Source organism: Lycorma delicatula, chromosome 2, assembly GCF_047948215.1.
Source record: "Lycorma delicatula isolate Av1 chromosome 2, ASM4794821v1, whole genome shotgun sequence".
NCBI classification, from domain to species: Eukaryota; Metazoa; Arthropoda; class Insecta; order Hemiptera; family Fulgoridae; genus Lycorma; species Lycorma delicatula.
The window spans coordinates 198,069,273-198,084,907 of NC_134456.1; the positions used below are offsets into that span (position 1 = coordinate 198,069,273).

General features: G+C 29.4%; 1 protein-coding gene across 3 annotated transcripts in view; it reads left to right on the top strand.

The window, feature by feature from the left end:
- The window catches only part of LOC142319561 (facilitated trehalose transporter Tret1-like), a 151,966-nt gene that overhangs the window by 72,796 nt on the left and 63,535 nt on the right, over positions 1 to 15,635 (top strand). The window contains exon 1 of one of the 3 annotated variants that reach the window (XM_075356964.1): positions 12,826 to 12,922. The exons of the other annotated variants lie outside the window; for them this stretch is intronic. The gene's annotated coding sequence lies outside the window, so the exon portion shown is untranslated. Of the gene's footprint in view, positions 1 to 12,825; positions 12,923 to 15,635 lie in introns of those variants that run through there. 3 annotated transcript variants of the gene reach the window in all.

Genomic DNA, 15,635 nt, shown 5'->3' on the forward strand with positions numbered 1-15,635 from the left:
CGAATTCACGCGAGTAAGTTCGTATTAGCGCGTCTTATCCCAATGCAAAGAATACAACGGACCGTGCCCGTTGCAAATGACCTTGAGCGGCCGACTACGTGCGACAACTGGGCTACAACAGATAACAAGCGACAGATCCCGACGGATTGGGATTTGCCTCTCGTAGTCGCCAGTACATTACGGTCGTTCAACTTGTTTTCCGATTAGATTAATTTTTTTCTTTTATTCTGTGCTAAACCCTTTTTTAATTTTAGTACTTTTTTCTTCACTCGTGTCCTAAATAATTCATATATTTTAATTTGTACTTTCATAATTTTTATGAATATTAAATCTTTATAAAAATAATAGTTACTTTTCGCCTTAGAGTTACAGATTAGCGTTCTACAGGTGTTACTGTTTCCCTGAAATTAGATATTTTTGCTATTGATGGCTCTACAGCATTCAAAATTTAGTGAAACGATTCTAGCTGCATCCGATAATAATCAAGGAAATTCTGGGTGGGTGAGGGGGGGTTCTTTTTCCAAATTGTTGTGCAAATATTAAATTCGCCCAATGAGTTCCTTTCAGCTAGGATTGGAGTTATCAAAAATTATGTCTCCATTTACGAGTTTGTCTCAGATACCTTGTCAAGTAGAGAATCTTAAAAAAGTAAATATCCGTAGCATTCATTTCACAGAATCTTATAAGTTTAACAATAGCTTTTTCAACGTCTTAAAAACTACAACAATAAAAAAACTGTTGACACCGATACCATAAATACTACATAAGTTTGTACGAACGCCAACTGACAGTCGCGCAATTTATCCTATAAAGGACGACTCCAGTCTTTCATAGTCATACCCATATAATAAAATTGGCGTGATCTCGTAGTCGCTCAAATTAAGTACTTCATAGAAAGGTTTGTTATCTGTATCAGGTCGTCTGAAACGCCGATCTCAAAGCTGCGTCGTTTCCATGTTAGTAGTGGCTAATCTATTGGCAGAAGGCAACGGAATACCACCGTCCAATGATTTTCCGAATATTTGAATCACGGCACATTTCGGTTAAATGTTTTGGAGTTAAATTTTTGTTTCCTTTCCAATATCCAGGGAAGCGACATGGGAAGTTCTGTCTATCGGCTGCTACAAAAGAAATTATAGGAAGATGGAAAAAAGATACGAATCGGTCAGGACATATCATGAGAGAGACCGATTAAAACAGGTCTAGAAGGATCAATAGAAGGTGCAAAAAAGAGAAACCGGAAATAAATAACAATTATAGACGATTTAAAATAAAGTAGGAACTAACAGAATCTTAAAATGTCAGCTGGGAGTAGAGGAGAATGAAGATAAACGTGATGCAAAGAACCTGCCTCGAGGCAAATAATGTTATGACCTACTCAAATAAATAGTTTCGCAGCGAGATTACATCGTTGTGAATGAGAGAGTTTTAATCTGTTCTTAAGATCCCTTAACCGTCTTTCCAGTGGCCATAACACTGGCTACCGTTTATCATCACAGAAGCAGAATGCTATGATGATAATCGACCAACGTTTAGCGGTAATTCCAGACTGATTATAGCCTATTCATCTTGGCAACATAGTTCCCCTTGTAACCGTAGAAACAAGCCGTCCTTTGAAATTGCTCCTGAGACTCGAAATAAATTCCACCGTTATGGAAATTATTTATTTTTTAATTATTAAAAAAAGTACACATGATTTCAATAATTTGCCAATCAATATCAGTTCATCTCAAAATTAACAATTTATAGAGATGGTATTACACAAATATAAATCTATTAGATTAATTTTTCGGGCTACTTGCTGGATTTCTGATGAAATAACAAAAAATCATCTGAAATTAACTATGTAAACAGTAGAAAATCTTATTTTTTCTACTACAAAGTACGTTAATTTTCTATCTAATTAATATAAAGATTTAAATTTGTAATGACTTTTGAGAAATTTTTTAATCCTTTTTTTTCTTTTAACGTTTAATTCGGATAAAATGCAATTTTCTGGAGGTAACCCGATTTTTTTTTACGAATATAATCATTTTAAAAGTGAACTGTATTTTATTTTATCGTATCGATGATAAACTGAATAAGAAATTAATAAAACTAACATATCAGCCAAAAACCTGAGGTCACTGAAATGTTAAGTACGCTTTAGTGCTCCGCTATCCCATAACACCATCATCATGTTTAATAGCGAATCACCTACTCCCCTCTTCTTGACTCAATTTATTGTTGATTCGCCTTCGCTTCCTCCATACCATTCTTGATCTAATGAACCGCCTCTGTCATCCTGTATGCGGCACGCTTTAAAAAAAATTACACGCAATTTAGCTTGATACAGCATTATTGTGTGTATGTGGCAAGTGAATGTTATCAACCCAAATGAGTGAAGAAATAAATCAACTTCATTACGCACTGTGCGAGAACAAAGTATCAAAACATAACTGTGCTTTCATTTCAAAACATTTCAGTTGAATATTATTTTATCACAGTTTATAATTTTTCAACCGTATTGTTAGATTAACCATTTCAAGTCGTTAAATTGGATTTTCAATCAACAGTCCATCTTAAAATACTGACGGAACGAAAATTCAACTATGTGTTCATTATCAATTTATTACTGTCGATTATATTCTGTTTGTTATTGATTTATATATAAATAAAATCATTTTTGTTTTATATTTTTCATTTTCGTTTTCAATTTTTTCTCGATAATAATATTTATCAAGAAATAAGATAATAGAAAAAAAGCAAATTATTAAATTATTAATGTTAGAATACAGATATAGAAAAAAAAAGATTTATTTTATATTAGATGTACAGCTGATCCCAAGTTCCAGATAATACTTTAGTTGACTCCAACATCTTGAAAATTATTTATAAGTTAATTTCAGAACTTATAAGTCTGGATCGACCGAAGATTTGGTCCGTTTTACACTTTTAAAAGAATACAAAATAATTTTTTGTATTATTTTAAAAATAAATACTAAAAGAATAATAAACCACTAAATTGGACTAGCTTAAATTATATTCTAGTTTCTTTATAATATTTTGTATTTTGAAATACTGCAAATCCATGCAGGAAAATTGAATATCCTTTCACAATGGAACAGGTAAGTACCAAAGGACCGACGATGACACAACTGGTAGTGAATACCCAAGTGTTAAAATAATTATATTTTATTATAAAAAAAGCCTTACATTTATAGAAATATCAACAATGAATGGTGTATGACTTCGTTTTACAATTATTTCAAGTTAAATAAATAACGGCAAAGGAAACGGAAACATTATAATAAATAATAATATTAAATTAACTTAACGCGTTAAGGTGTTAATATAATGCAGATGTATTCAATTTTAATAAAATTATTTAACTAAATTAAATTTTTCTTCATAAATTAATATTTATATTAATTATTATTATCGTTTGAACATATATATTTCTTCTTTTTTTTTAAAAAAAAAAGGTTGTAATTCATGATGAAAATTTGTCAAGAATAAATTCAAGTGATTACAAATAGAATTTTTGTCACAAAGTAAAGAAACTTAAATAATTTAGGCGGTAGAAAGTGATAGAAGGAGAGAGGAGAATATATTTATAAAATAGAGAATGCTGTAAGGTTCAACGTTCACTGCAGCTGATCCGGCGTATACGTAGGAAATTTCTACAGTTTTTTAACGTGATAGGAATTCCTTTGAAAGTTAAGAGAAATTTTTAAAAACACATCTGATTACAAACACGCTTTAAGTACAGAATACTGCAATTAATCCGGTATTATTGATCCACATTGATGAATGACACGTTAGAAAAACGTATAAACATTTTTACTTTGTGAAGAATGTTCTGAAAGTTATCGTTCCAAATACATGTCGAGGTTGTTACCTATTTTCTTAAAGAAAGAAATACATTTTATTATTAGAGAAAATTTTACATTTACAATTTTCCGTCCTCCACCAGTAATCAGAGAGAAATAAACAGATACTAATTAAAATAATAAAAAACATATGAGGTATAATTCTGTTAAATGTAGATAAGGAAATGAATTTAAAGTTCGGAGTATTACCTGAAAGAATAATACTCGCTTACATGAGAGTATAGTAGTAATCTAAAATAGGTCCCCTTTATCTTAAATGCATGTATTTTCAGAAATTCGGCTATCCGTTTCACGGATTTTTTTTAATGATCTCTTAGATTACGTTGCCGCTTCATCAGTTTGTTGTATCGATATCCTTAAGATTGTTTAAAGACATTAAATTATTTTATGTTTTATAATTGTATCGATAATTAAAAATGAGTTGATCTTAATTAAAAATGAATGAATGATTTACGGTCATAAAAAGGAAATTCTGAAATGTATTACAATATTTTCTCTGGTACATAATTGATCGCTTAAATTATAATCAATTTTAATTAATCAGACCATCATGTCTTCTTCCTGATTAAAAATACGCGTTTAAAGAAGTGATCGTATTAGAAAAAGAAAAAATCCTAATTTAAATTTATTACGGAATTAATATCTATTACGAGTTCGTATGATAAAGCGTTGATTATATAATTTATTACTTTATATGAGATCATATTATAATTCAATTGTAAAGGTCAGTAAAGAAAGAAAAGTATAATTTACTTGTTTATTTTGAATCCGATTCTAAAATATGTAAAGAGTAATTTAACACGTTACTGAATAAATTTAAAGTGTTAAATATAAGAAATATATTTAACTTTTAATGTGTTACGCTTTTTATCGGTTTGAAGTATGTAGATATTACTTGTTGCTGCTCTAAGAAATCGTTATACCTTTTTCTTATATATTTATTTAAAAGATATAAAAAAAGATGTACAATGTACAGTCTTGTTACTTTTTTTATGAAAGTGACTCGTTTGCAATGCGTTTCACAAGTTACAAGAAAAATCAAAACTATTCCATCACTGAGGTCGCCTCATATTAAAAAATCACAATAAAATAAATAAATAGATGTGGTTCATTACATATTATCTGTGTAGTTAAACAATATTGTCGCATGTTCCAGGTTAGACAAGGATGAGAGATTAACACGTAAAAATTTCTTACAAAAAATTTATTACTCTTAAATAAATTACAATACAGTATATAAAATGGTAATTCAAATTAAAAACAAAATTAATTTAATAGCAATTAAATTATAAATACCAAAATACAGTTTCGATTTACTAAAAACTCTATAATAAATAATATAGACTGATATTGAATTAACAATAACAAATGAAAAATCTACATTTTATACAATTTACCTGTTATGCAAGTATTATCCACTTCTACTGTTTACAAAAGAACTAACTACACCACACGAAGGAATATAATAATGTCAATTTCGCTACTGTTCGCAAATAACTCACCGAACAGCTTCTTGTTTTCTGTCAAAACTGTCAAAAACGGAATACTCGTTACGCACTCTTCACTAGTTTGTTACCAAACATTAATTATGATCGCGTTCATCGCACACTGCACCGAACTCGAACTTGAAGAAAAACTGTCACTCTGCTGGTCCCCGGCAGTATTTATACCTCCTGGCTTGCATAAACAGTACCCCACCTGTCCTTTTGATTGTTGATCTTCATTGTCCGCACCTTCTACGCTCTTCTGTAAGTCGTTTTCTAAAAAGAAAAGTTGTTTCTTCTAGTTTCTTCTTTTTTCATTTTCTATCTCTTTCTTCTTTCTGGAAGCTTCTCTACCCGTTTTAATGTGTAAAAAAAAGATTTATTTCCAGATACGAGTTATATAACATAAACCTTTAAAAAACCATAAACCTTTTCATTTTTTATATCGTAAACGTTTACGTAAAAGTATAAAATTTATATAGGTAGAGTTGCAGCTGAAGCTAATTAAATTCTGAAAACAATAAAACAATTTAATAATTAGATATAAAACCGATCTTCATGGAAAAGTGGTAGTGTCTTGGTCTTTCTTCTGAAGATCCCGGATTCGAATTTTGATCAGACATGGCATTTTTCATACGCTGCAAAATTCCATTTTCATATTACCACGTATAAGCTTCTCAAGGGTTTTGTATTTGAATTAATTCACCAAAAGAAAAAATATATACCGGTAAACACGCGCGTAAATAATTAAAATGGATTATTACATTCTGAAATTTTTTAAAATTTAAACCGATTAAATAAATTGTATTAAATCAATTAATTTATTAAATTTAAGCAGAATTTATTTTAATTCATTCAAAAAAGAGAATCTCAATTCGACCTATTTGTAATTTTTTAAGTATTTTTGAGCACATTTTTTCGTTTTACAGAGGAAGTTCTTTGATAATCATTATCAAACTTTTTTTCTTCGAGACATCTAAAGTAGAAGCTGAAAAAATTACGAAAAAATCTGAAAAATTTACGAAACATAAATTATCATATTTTACAGAGGTATTTATCAGATATATTTTATTTGTTATTGCTTCATTGTTGAAGCGTAATAATAGACAGCCTGATGTCATCGTGATATTTTAAGTATTTTAATATAAAAATAGAATTGGTAGAAACATAAAAATTGGCCTATATTTAAAAGATTAAAATATTTTTAAAGGAAATAAAACTGTCAAACGATTTTAAATAAACCATCTTATAAAGATCTTATATTATAAAATTATCTTTATAATAATTCCTTTTAAATTTTATTTTTTGAAGTCGACGTCAAATTGAAGGCTAATAACTAACTGGTTGTCAATTGTTTTTAACTTTCCACCGATTTCAAAGTTATATGAAATTTATTTATTTAAATAAATAAAAACGTAACATTATTAAACATTGGATAGAATGTTCTCATTTTTTTCTATTTATTATTTTTTCAATATCTCAAAATTTGAAAACTAGTTGTTTAATTTTTAATCACTTTAAATGGGTTATCACGTTTCGTCATGGTATTCAACGAATTAAAAAAGTATTATTTGTTAATATATAAGATATAATATATCTTGTTAATATATATATATATAAGATATAATGTAATAATACATCGTATTAGTTTGACCTAACTTCTACCTTCGAACTGGCTTTTTATAACTGATTATTTGTCTACCCGCATGGCAAGCTGGATCTAGTTCCAATAATAACATGCTTGATTAAAGAGAACAGACTATTAAGAAATGTAAATGTATATACAAAATACATTTCAATGATAATAATCAGTAATACATTACTCAATGCAAATTATATAGTTTGATTATGACAGTAACAATATTACGTGAAATAACAAGAAGTTTAAGTCTTCATTAAAAAAAAAAAAAAAAAAAAATAGAAATATAATACCGACTCATTATCAAGAAGAGTCGAATTATTCCTTCTTTCGACCATCAACTAATCAAAGTACTCGTACTTAATGGCTAAAGGTACGAACCGAGGAATTTTGAAGTAGTGTGATTTTACTAACACAAATATAAACTAACATACACATAGACTTTTTGACAAACTGATAATTTTAATCGCACAACCTCTTGGGATTTTCCATTTACGCAGATTTTCAAACAAGTTTGTTTTTTATAATCGTCTTTTAATAATAAACATGTAGTTTAATAACACATTATTCATATAAAATAATAGTTATAACGGCCAGTGAAAGTAAGCTGGTTCTTAAAAAAATAACTAAAAGTGAATAATTATTGAACATAAATATTTGTAAATAATATGTAACAAATATATTCGAGTTTTTGCGTAATGTATAAATATACATATTTATGTAAAATTAATTATAACGTTTGAATTATGGATTGTTTTGGTTATTTTTACATGTTCATTATAGGTAAACATATAATCTTAGCTTAAAGCTATTTTTTTAGCATTTATTTGTACACCTTTAAGTTAAAATACTTGATCGGGAATTTCCCTTTTATTATTAGGCTGCAGTATTTAACGGTATTTAGGTAGCAAAAATGGTAAACAATCTCATTTTTAAATCAATCACATACCTCTTATGCGTGTGTAAGAGTGTGTATAATTTATCTAGAAACATTATTTAATTATATCCTTCTTTAAAAACAAGAAATGTTCCGTAAGAAAACATCTCAACTTTTGATTCCGATGACAGATTCTCTAATTACCGATTAATAATCATCCTTCAGCAACAATTGTGCTGTGGAATACGTGTATTATCTTAATTATTAATTATACCACTTAATGTAGTTATTTACATATCATATAGAAGCGATGCATTAACCTTTTTATTTATTTTCTCTTGGTATAAAATTAATAAATTAAAAATATTAATATTAAAATGAAAATATAATCATTTTGTTTATTACATCAATTTTATTATTTTCGAAAACATTACGCGTTTTTTTTTTTTTTTTTTTGATGAATTTTATTGTAACGTCATGTATTAAAAAGTTAATTTTTGTATAACTGAAAAGTAGTTAAACATTTTTTTAAACCTGACCGTTACTGGAACTTGCGCACCAATTTTTTTTCTTACTAAAGCCATTTCATTCTTTTACTAATATAAAAAGATCATTTTTTTTTAATATTACTTTATTGATTCTATATATTTATTTATGCACCATTTCATTTCTCCGGTAATCTGTCACGGGCTTTGCATACCCTCTACGGTCAGATGGGTTTGTTCAAACAATATCCTTTTAGAAAAAAATATTTTATCGAATAACTAGAAATTTAATCGTTTTTTCATTTGATAATGTCTGTCTAGGAACTGAAATTGAAAAGGGGATGATTATATTGAATTCAGTATATCTTGCATTATGTCATACAAATTCAAATCGTAAGGATCTCTCATATTTTGTACAAAGCTATAAGAAAAGGAAAAAGTTGATCTCGAATCATAATTAAGAAAGTTTTTTTCTTCTTCGAAAACATATTTTATATTTTTGTATGGCAAACGCTATCAGTTCATACTCGGTACAGTGAGAGGATATCTCCGTGAAGATCTGTTCATAACTAACTGGATTTATCTAGTGACATACCTTTCTGATTTGAGATATTTTTACAAATCTAAGGTTAAGTTCTATGTCGAAGAATCTAAAAATGATATTGGTTATTTGTGACAGTTTTAAATATTATTGGAGTTCGTAAATTACAGTACGAATAAAACTGAAAACAACAACGTTTTATCAAACTCAAATAATAATATTGTAGCCGACTAAAGTCAATTTTTATTAAGTATTATTTGTGGAATAAATTATGTTTTATTATTATTCATGGAATAGAATTTGGAGAAAAAGCTTGCCCGTTTTTGTAACTTAACATGATCGTGATGATTAATGATTAGTGATAATTGATATTCGGGAAACATATGAAAAGCATTAAATTCCAGATATTATAACCAAATCTCCCTTATTATAGTCAAATTATACGCTTAAATCCCCCTCGAGAATTCGAGGGGGATTTTAGCGGGCGGGCAGAGACTCTTTCTGACTGCAACCTACTTCTTTATTTTTTTTAACTTCCGGAACCACCCTTAGAGAAAGCAATAAGAGGTCCCGGAGGGACCTCTTATTCAGAGAATGAGATGAATGACAATTTTTGTACCGAGTGAAAATGCCATACCTGACCGGGATTTGAACCCGGGATTTCCGGATGAAAGACCAAGCAAGATGCTACCATTCGTGCCACGGAGGCCGGCAACAGAAACCTACTAGAGAATGTCAGCCGCACACGCACATTAATTAATCAAATTAAGTTTTGTGTGTGTGTGTGTGTGTGTGTGTGTGTGTGTGTGTGTGTGTGTGTGTGTGTGTGTGTGTGTGTGTGTGTGTGTGTGTGTGTGGAAAACAATAAAAAATAAGTTACCGGAAACCATTGTGAGATTAAAAATATTTAAGAGTGTACGTACAAAGGTACAATGCTGCACAGTGTAATGCTGCAGTCTCGTAAACAAACGTCTGGCTTAAAAATAGAGTAAAACTTGAAAGAGTGAGATTGCTTAACCACTAAGAAACAGATGAGCTGACGTCAGGAGTGGAAAGGAAACGTATTTTGTGCAGCGTGGACTGGGGACGGAAACTTCCTCTCCATTTCACCACTTTTCGCCCAGCGTAAGACAAGACAATGACCCCATTTTCAAACGGAAAATTTTATGAAAAATCGCTGCCAATACGTTATTCCGTCAAACACCAAGGATCTTAGTGTAAATTTTACAAAAATCGTAAAAAATGTTTGGCTGTAAATACAACTCTTACACTAAAACAAAAAGTCGAAATGTAATAAGTCAGGTTTAAACAGAAGCAAGGAAAGCAAGAAATAACAAATAAAAGCCAACTAATAAAACGTTTATAAAATACTTAGGAAGCAGTGAAAAAGGATTTTTTCCTGTATTTATTACATAAAAAACTGAAAAATATAAAAGGTGTGGGTAGAGAAGACAAAAAAAAGCGTCAACTATTAGTGAGATGAACATCTCAAACTCCAACCTAGCTAGTTACCAGGATGATCTGTCATACTGCCCATTATAAAAAGTAAAATAAAATGTGGGTGTTCTTAAAAAAACCTGTACGAAGAATAAGTATATTCCTAGTAGTATATAGTAAGGTATAAATAGTGTAAGTAACACCTATATAACTACAACAGACCTGAGTAACGGATTCCTGCCAATTAAGAAGAAAGCAGTAGAAACTATAATAATGGGAGGAATCCAGAAAGGGGCTAAAATAAACCCTCTTAGTAAAGGTAACGGGTCCGTTTATCAATTGTATTTTGTAATATTACTAAACAGATGTTGTTCCGCGAGAAGAGTTACCGGACCAAGTTTTGGAATTTCATGGGAAAATGTGAGAGCGGTCCGATCATTCTCACGTTTCGAGTTGGGTCCGGTCCGGCAGTTAAAGAGGATAGGAGTATAAATACTCCGGGGAAGACCAGTTAAAAATCAGTTCTGCGAAATCAGTCTAAGCGAGACGTTATGATGAGAGGCTGCGAGATGTCAGTCAGCGAGAGTATTCTGCTAGGAGGTCAGTGAAGAAGCGAATTTCTAGTGAACGAAGTTCGGTGCGATTACGGTGACGTTACAAGTAATTCCAGTACATGAAAACAAGAAATGGATCGGTGAGTTACTGTTAGACTATAAGTGAAATAGGTAATGTACTAAATTTCATTCATAAATTGTTAGGGTAGTTTTATTTGTGAAGAGCAAAGGTATTTTCAGTAAAAGTACTTTATACATGTATCTACTGTACTGTTGTTATTACAAGGCTAGTGGTTAAAAGTGTTAAGACTAGCGGTCATGCTAATGTCTTTTGTCAATGGGACTGAAATCTGGTTTTCATTATTTATCTATCTGTGAATAAATCCTGATAAATTACATTAATTTCTGTTTTGTATTTAATCACTTATTATTATTATTATTATTATTATTATTATTATTATTATTATTATTATCGTTATGTGGTTGTGATTACTACGATCGTTATTTGTTTATTTATTATTGTCATTATTCTAATTAATATTGTGAGTTGTTTATTAGTTCTTTACTATTATTATTGTTTTTATTATTATTGATTTGTCTTGTTTTACTTATGTTTTTAAACCAATAAATTGTAATTATATAAACATTTTAAATTGTTCATCTCGCAGTATCCTGATCGAGCCGCGCGAACACGCGACAGTATAAATAAAAATGTTATTGACTGGAAAAAACCCGTTACTAATAGTTGATCTAATTTTAATTCGTACGCTATTTTTATAAATCAAAACCCGATTGAGGATTTGAAAAATTGAGAAATTGACCCAAGACACAACTGTAAGTTTTTTACAAAAAAAATTACTTTATTTTTAGAAAATTTCAGTAGATACTTGTTAAAATTTTCTTACTTTAATTTCTGAAAAAATATTTTTTTGGATTGATCTATTTATCTGAAAAGGTTCTATACAGACACTCAGTCCGTTAAATTGTGCTGACAAATCTAATTATTGGTAATATAAAAATAATATCTTTTATTTAAATTTCAGAACATTAACAATAATCAAAGCAACTTATGGGATTTTTTGAATGATTAGTTTTTTCGCAAAAACTGTTGTATAATATTACTCAAGTATCTCAGGATGAAAGTATACAGATTTTTTTCTTATTTAGAGTATCAATAGGAGTATATACATTACGCTCTTTCAATATACGTTTACTGGATAGTTATGTATGATTTTTCCTCATGCTTAAATACGTAACAATGATATTTTTAGTAAATAAAAAAACGAACAATTTATTAATACTAGCAAGTAATTTATTAATCGGTCTAACCTACATTTGTTTGATTGGTCATATTTTTCATTGTATACTTCTACAATAATAATATTATTACGAATGAAATAATGTTAATTTGTGCTCGTTATTATCAATTAAATAAGATATTAGCACTCTCCCTCCTTTCGTTTGTCTTTCTCTTTGTCTCTCCCTCTCTTGCTCTCCCGTAAGACATTACAAACACGCAAACGCACTCGTTCACACTTATGTGTATTTCATATTACTAGATTCTGTAGCAGTCATGATTGATAACGGGAACGCTAACCTTATCAGATTTATGTGCGGGATGGAATTTCGGGGTTATTACGTAATCTTTTTTTTTTACAAACACAGAGTTTAATTTTATCATGAAAATAATCAGAAACCGCTCATTGATTGTGATAGTTATCAAATCGCTCTATTTCTATCTTTGCAGTGATTGTGTTCATAATACCACAACATTAATTTTTTTATCAACGTTCATTTACTTATATTCATTTAAGTTTTTTAAGATTATAACTAGTGATTTTTTTCAAGTTTTGTTTTTCTATTATTGTAACAGAATTATTAGTTGTTTGGTATCAAAGATTACATTTCTATTTAGATGTTTAATACAAAGTCTCGTGTGTAGTAAAATCTCGTGTTTAATTTTTTTTTGTCATCAAGGTCAGAATCTTGGTTATAAATCAGAGGAGTGAAACATTAATTTAGTCGTCAATATGGTAAGACTATCTCAGTTTCCTATTTTGCTTTTTTTAAACGTTTCCGTTTATTTATATGAAGTATAGTAATCTATTTATTTATACAATTTTATTCATGTAATAATTTATTTTATTCAATTTTATACTCACGAACAGATGCGACTAAAATGTTACTAATAAAAATATAATTATCAGAATAAATAGTGTTAATGTAAATATAAGATAATCTTTAATCTGAATTTTAAAACTATTTTTATGAATTTTAGAATTGTTATACATGTTGACATCACTTTTAGTAAATAAACTGTCAATTACATTTCTTTATAGATTCAGTTTGTTAAAATTAATATTTGGTTATATACCGACATCTAGGTATATTTGATAGTCCGAAGCTTTCAGTCTGTAGCTTCATTTTCCTTACTCTGTAGAGCAGCGTTCCTGCAGGTAGCGGTGATATGAAAGAGATCTCGAAATTAGCCTACAACTTTACACGTCAACAATAATGAAATCATTTTATGAGGAAGAAACGTCATTTATTATAAAAATTGCTCTTACACTTATAAGTATACATGACACAAACTTAAAAAAAAACCGAAGTGGACACCATATTACTTCCTTGTACACCTATTAAATTACATATACACATTTTTTGCTTTACCACTTAAACTTATTTGATTTGAAAGTGAGTTACGATCCTCCAATTCTTTAATAAAGTGGACAATTACGCAATTGCTAAAACTAGAGAACGTGTACACAAATTAAGATCAGAAGAAGAGCGATTAAATGATCGGCAACAAAAATCTAATAAACGAAATGATGATCAACTCCGATTTAGGGATAATATTGTCCGACAATATCAGAGGAATAATGAACTAAAAGATTTTTTTGCAATTTATTAAAGATGGGGCAAGTATGCCTCAGTAAATATGTTGTTCTTGTGAGGGTCTATTTCTCAGTCACTCTGTAGTTGACTTTAATGTAGATAAAATTAAACAAAAATTAAACTAGAAAACCAAAAATAGTACGTTTTAAGTTATAATTTTTAATTAATATAAAATAATCAGGTGTTTCACCAAATCCATTACATATACACTTACGTAATATGCCTATTAAATTACATATACACATTTTGAAAAGTACATAAAATTTTATTTCACTAATAACTTCTGATCTTTTTTCATATATATACACACACACACATATATATATTTTATTGCCATTATTGAATTATTAGTTATTGTAAACATTTTTGTACAATCACGGGTTATTATTAATAAATCAGTATATTTAAATTAAAAAAGAACGTTAAATAAAGAAGATTAAGTCTGATTCGAACCGATGTGCCTTCCCGTAATCCCAAATATTTCATTAATTAAAATTTTATTTGGCTATAACTCTGGAACCAATGAAAATAAGTACCACTTGTGATATATCGTTGAAAATTTTTCAATGAGGACTATTAATGTAGTTAAGAAAAAGTCCAAAATTCAATTTTTGGGGGGGAATTTTGGGTTTTTTTGGACATTTTTGGTTTAGTCGATTGCAATCAAAAGGGAAGGTGCACAACTAGATGTACAACAGTCCTAAATCCAAAATTTCAGTTTTGAAAATTTTCAATTTTTTTTATTCTACAGCTAATCGTTTTTTATTTATGCGGATATTTACGTACGCACATACATACCTATGTACTGACATTACGCCGAAACTAATAAAAATAGCTTCAGGGATGGTCAAAATGGATATTTTCGTTGAAATCTGAAAACCGGAATTTTTCCCGATTACAATACTTCCTTTACTTCGTACAAGGAAGTAAAAAAAATAATAAAGAGATGGTTGCATTCAAACTTCTTAATGAAAGCATGAACTTTATCTTTCATTAATAAAATATATTTATCACGTCCTTGTAACTTCACATTGAAGTTGTATAAATGCGCAAAATACGTTATCTAAGAATGGCGTTTGTTTATCCTGAAAAAAATATTATTAATTCATCTCACAATCCCAAAAACCGAGTTAACACTTTCCACCGCGATAACTTCGTCTGGAAAATAAGAAATTTTTTTCTTTCCGCCCATTTCATCGCACAGTTCGACAAACAGCCTATTCTGTAATTGTCGATATTTAATAATATTCAGCATTTTTACAGCTTTACAAATAAGTTTTTGAGATTTTCCGGCATATTTTTTATGGCAGGAACATTTCTGTGAAGGAAGCAGAGCGTCCATTCCGCCCTTGCTATAAGACGATATCTTAACTTTTTCAGAAATCCAATCCACTGTTATTTCCTGTTATCGCTTTTGCACCGTCACTAACGCATTCATATCTCACAAAGCATAAGAACTGAAAAATGTTTGCATCAAAACTGTTGATTCATCAATTGAATTCAAAAAAATTCAGTTGAACTCGCTGAATTATCTGATCGCGAACATCGGCAGCCATGTCATCGATACGCCTTGATACAGTGACGTTAGAAAGAGGAAATTTTTTCAGTTCTTTTGCTTCTTCCATGCCTATTAAAACTCTGACCATACTAATTAATTGCAGTACACAGTATGAGGTTTTCTTTGGTTGTATGGGGTTTTGGACATCTTAGCAATGTTAAGATCCTTCAAGTATACTTTTACCAGTATGGCTTGATTTACAAATAGAAGCTTGTTGATTGCTCAAAGTATGTAATTTTCTTTCAAAAGATTCCAGGGTTTGGTTTTATGATCCGGATGTTTAGTTTTCATGT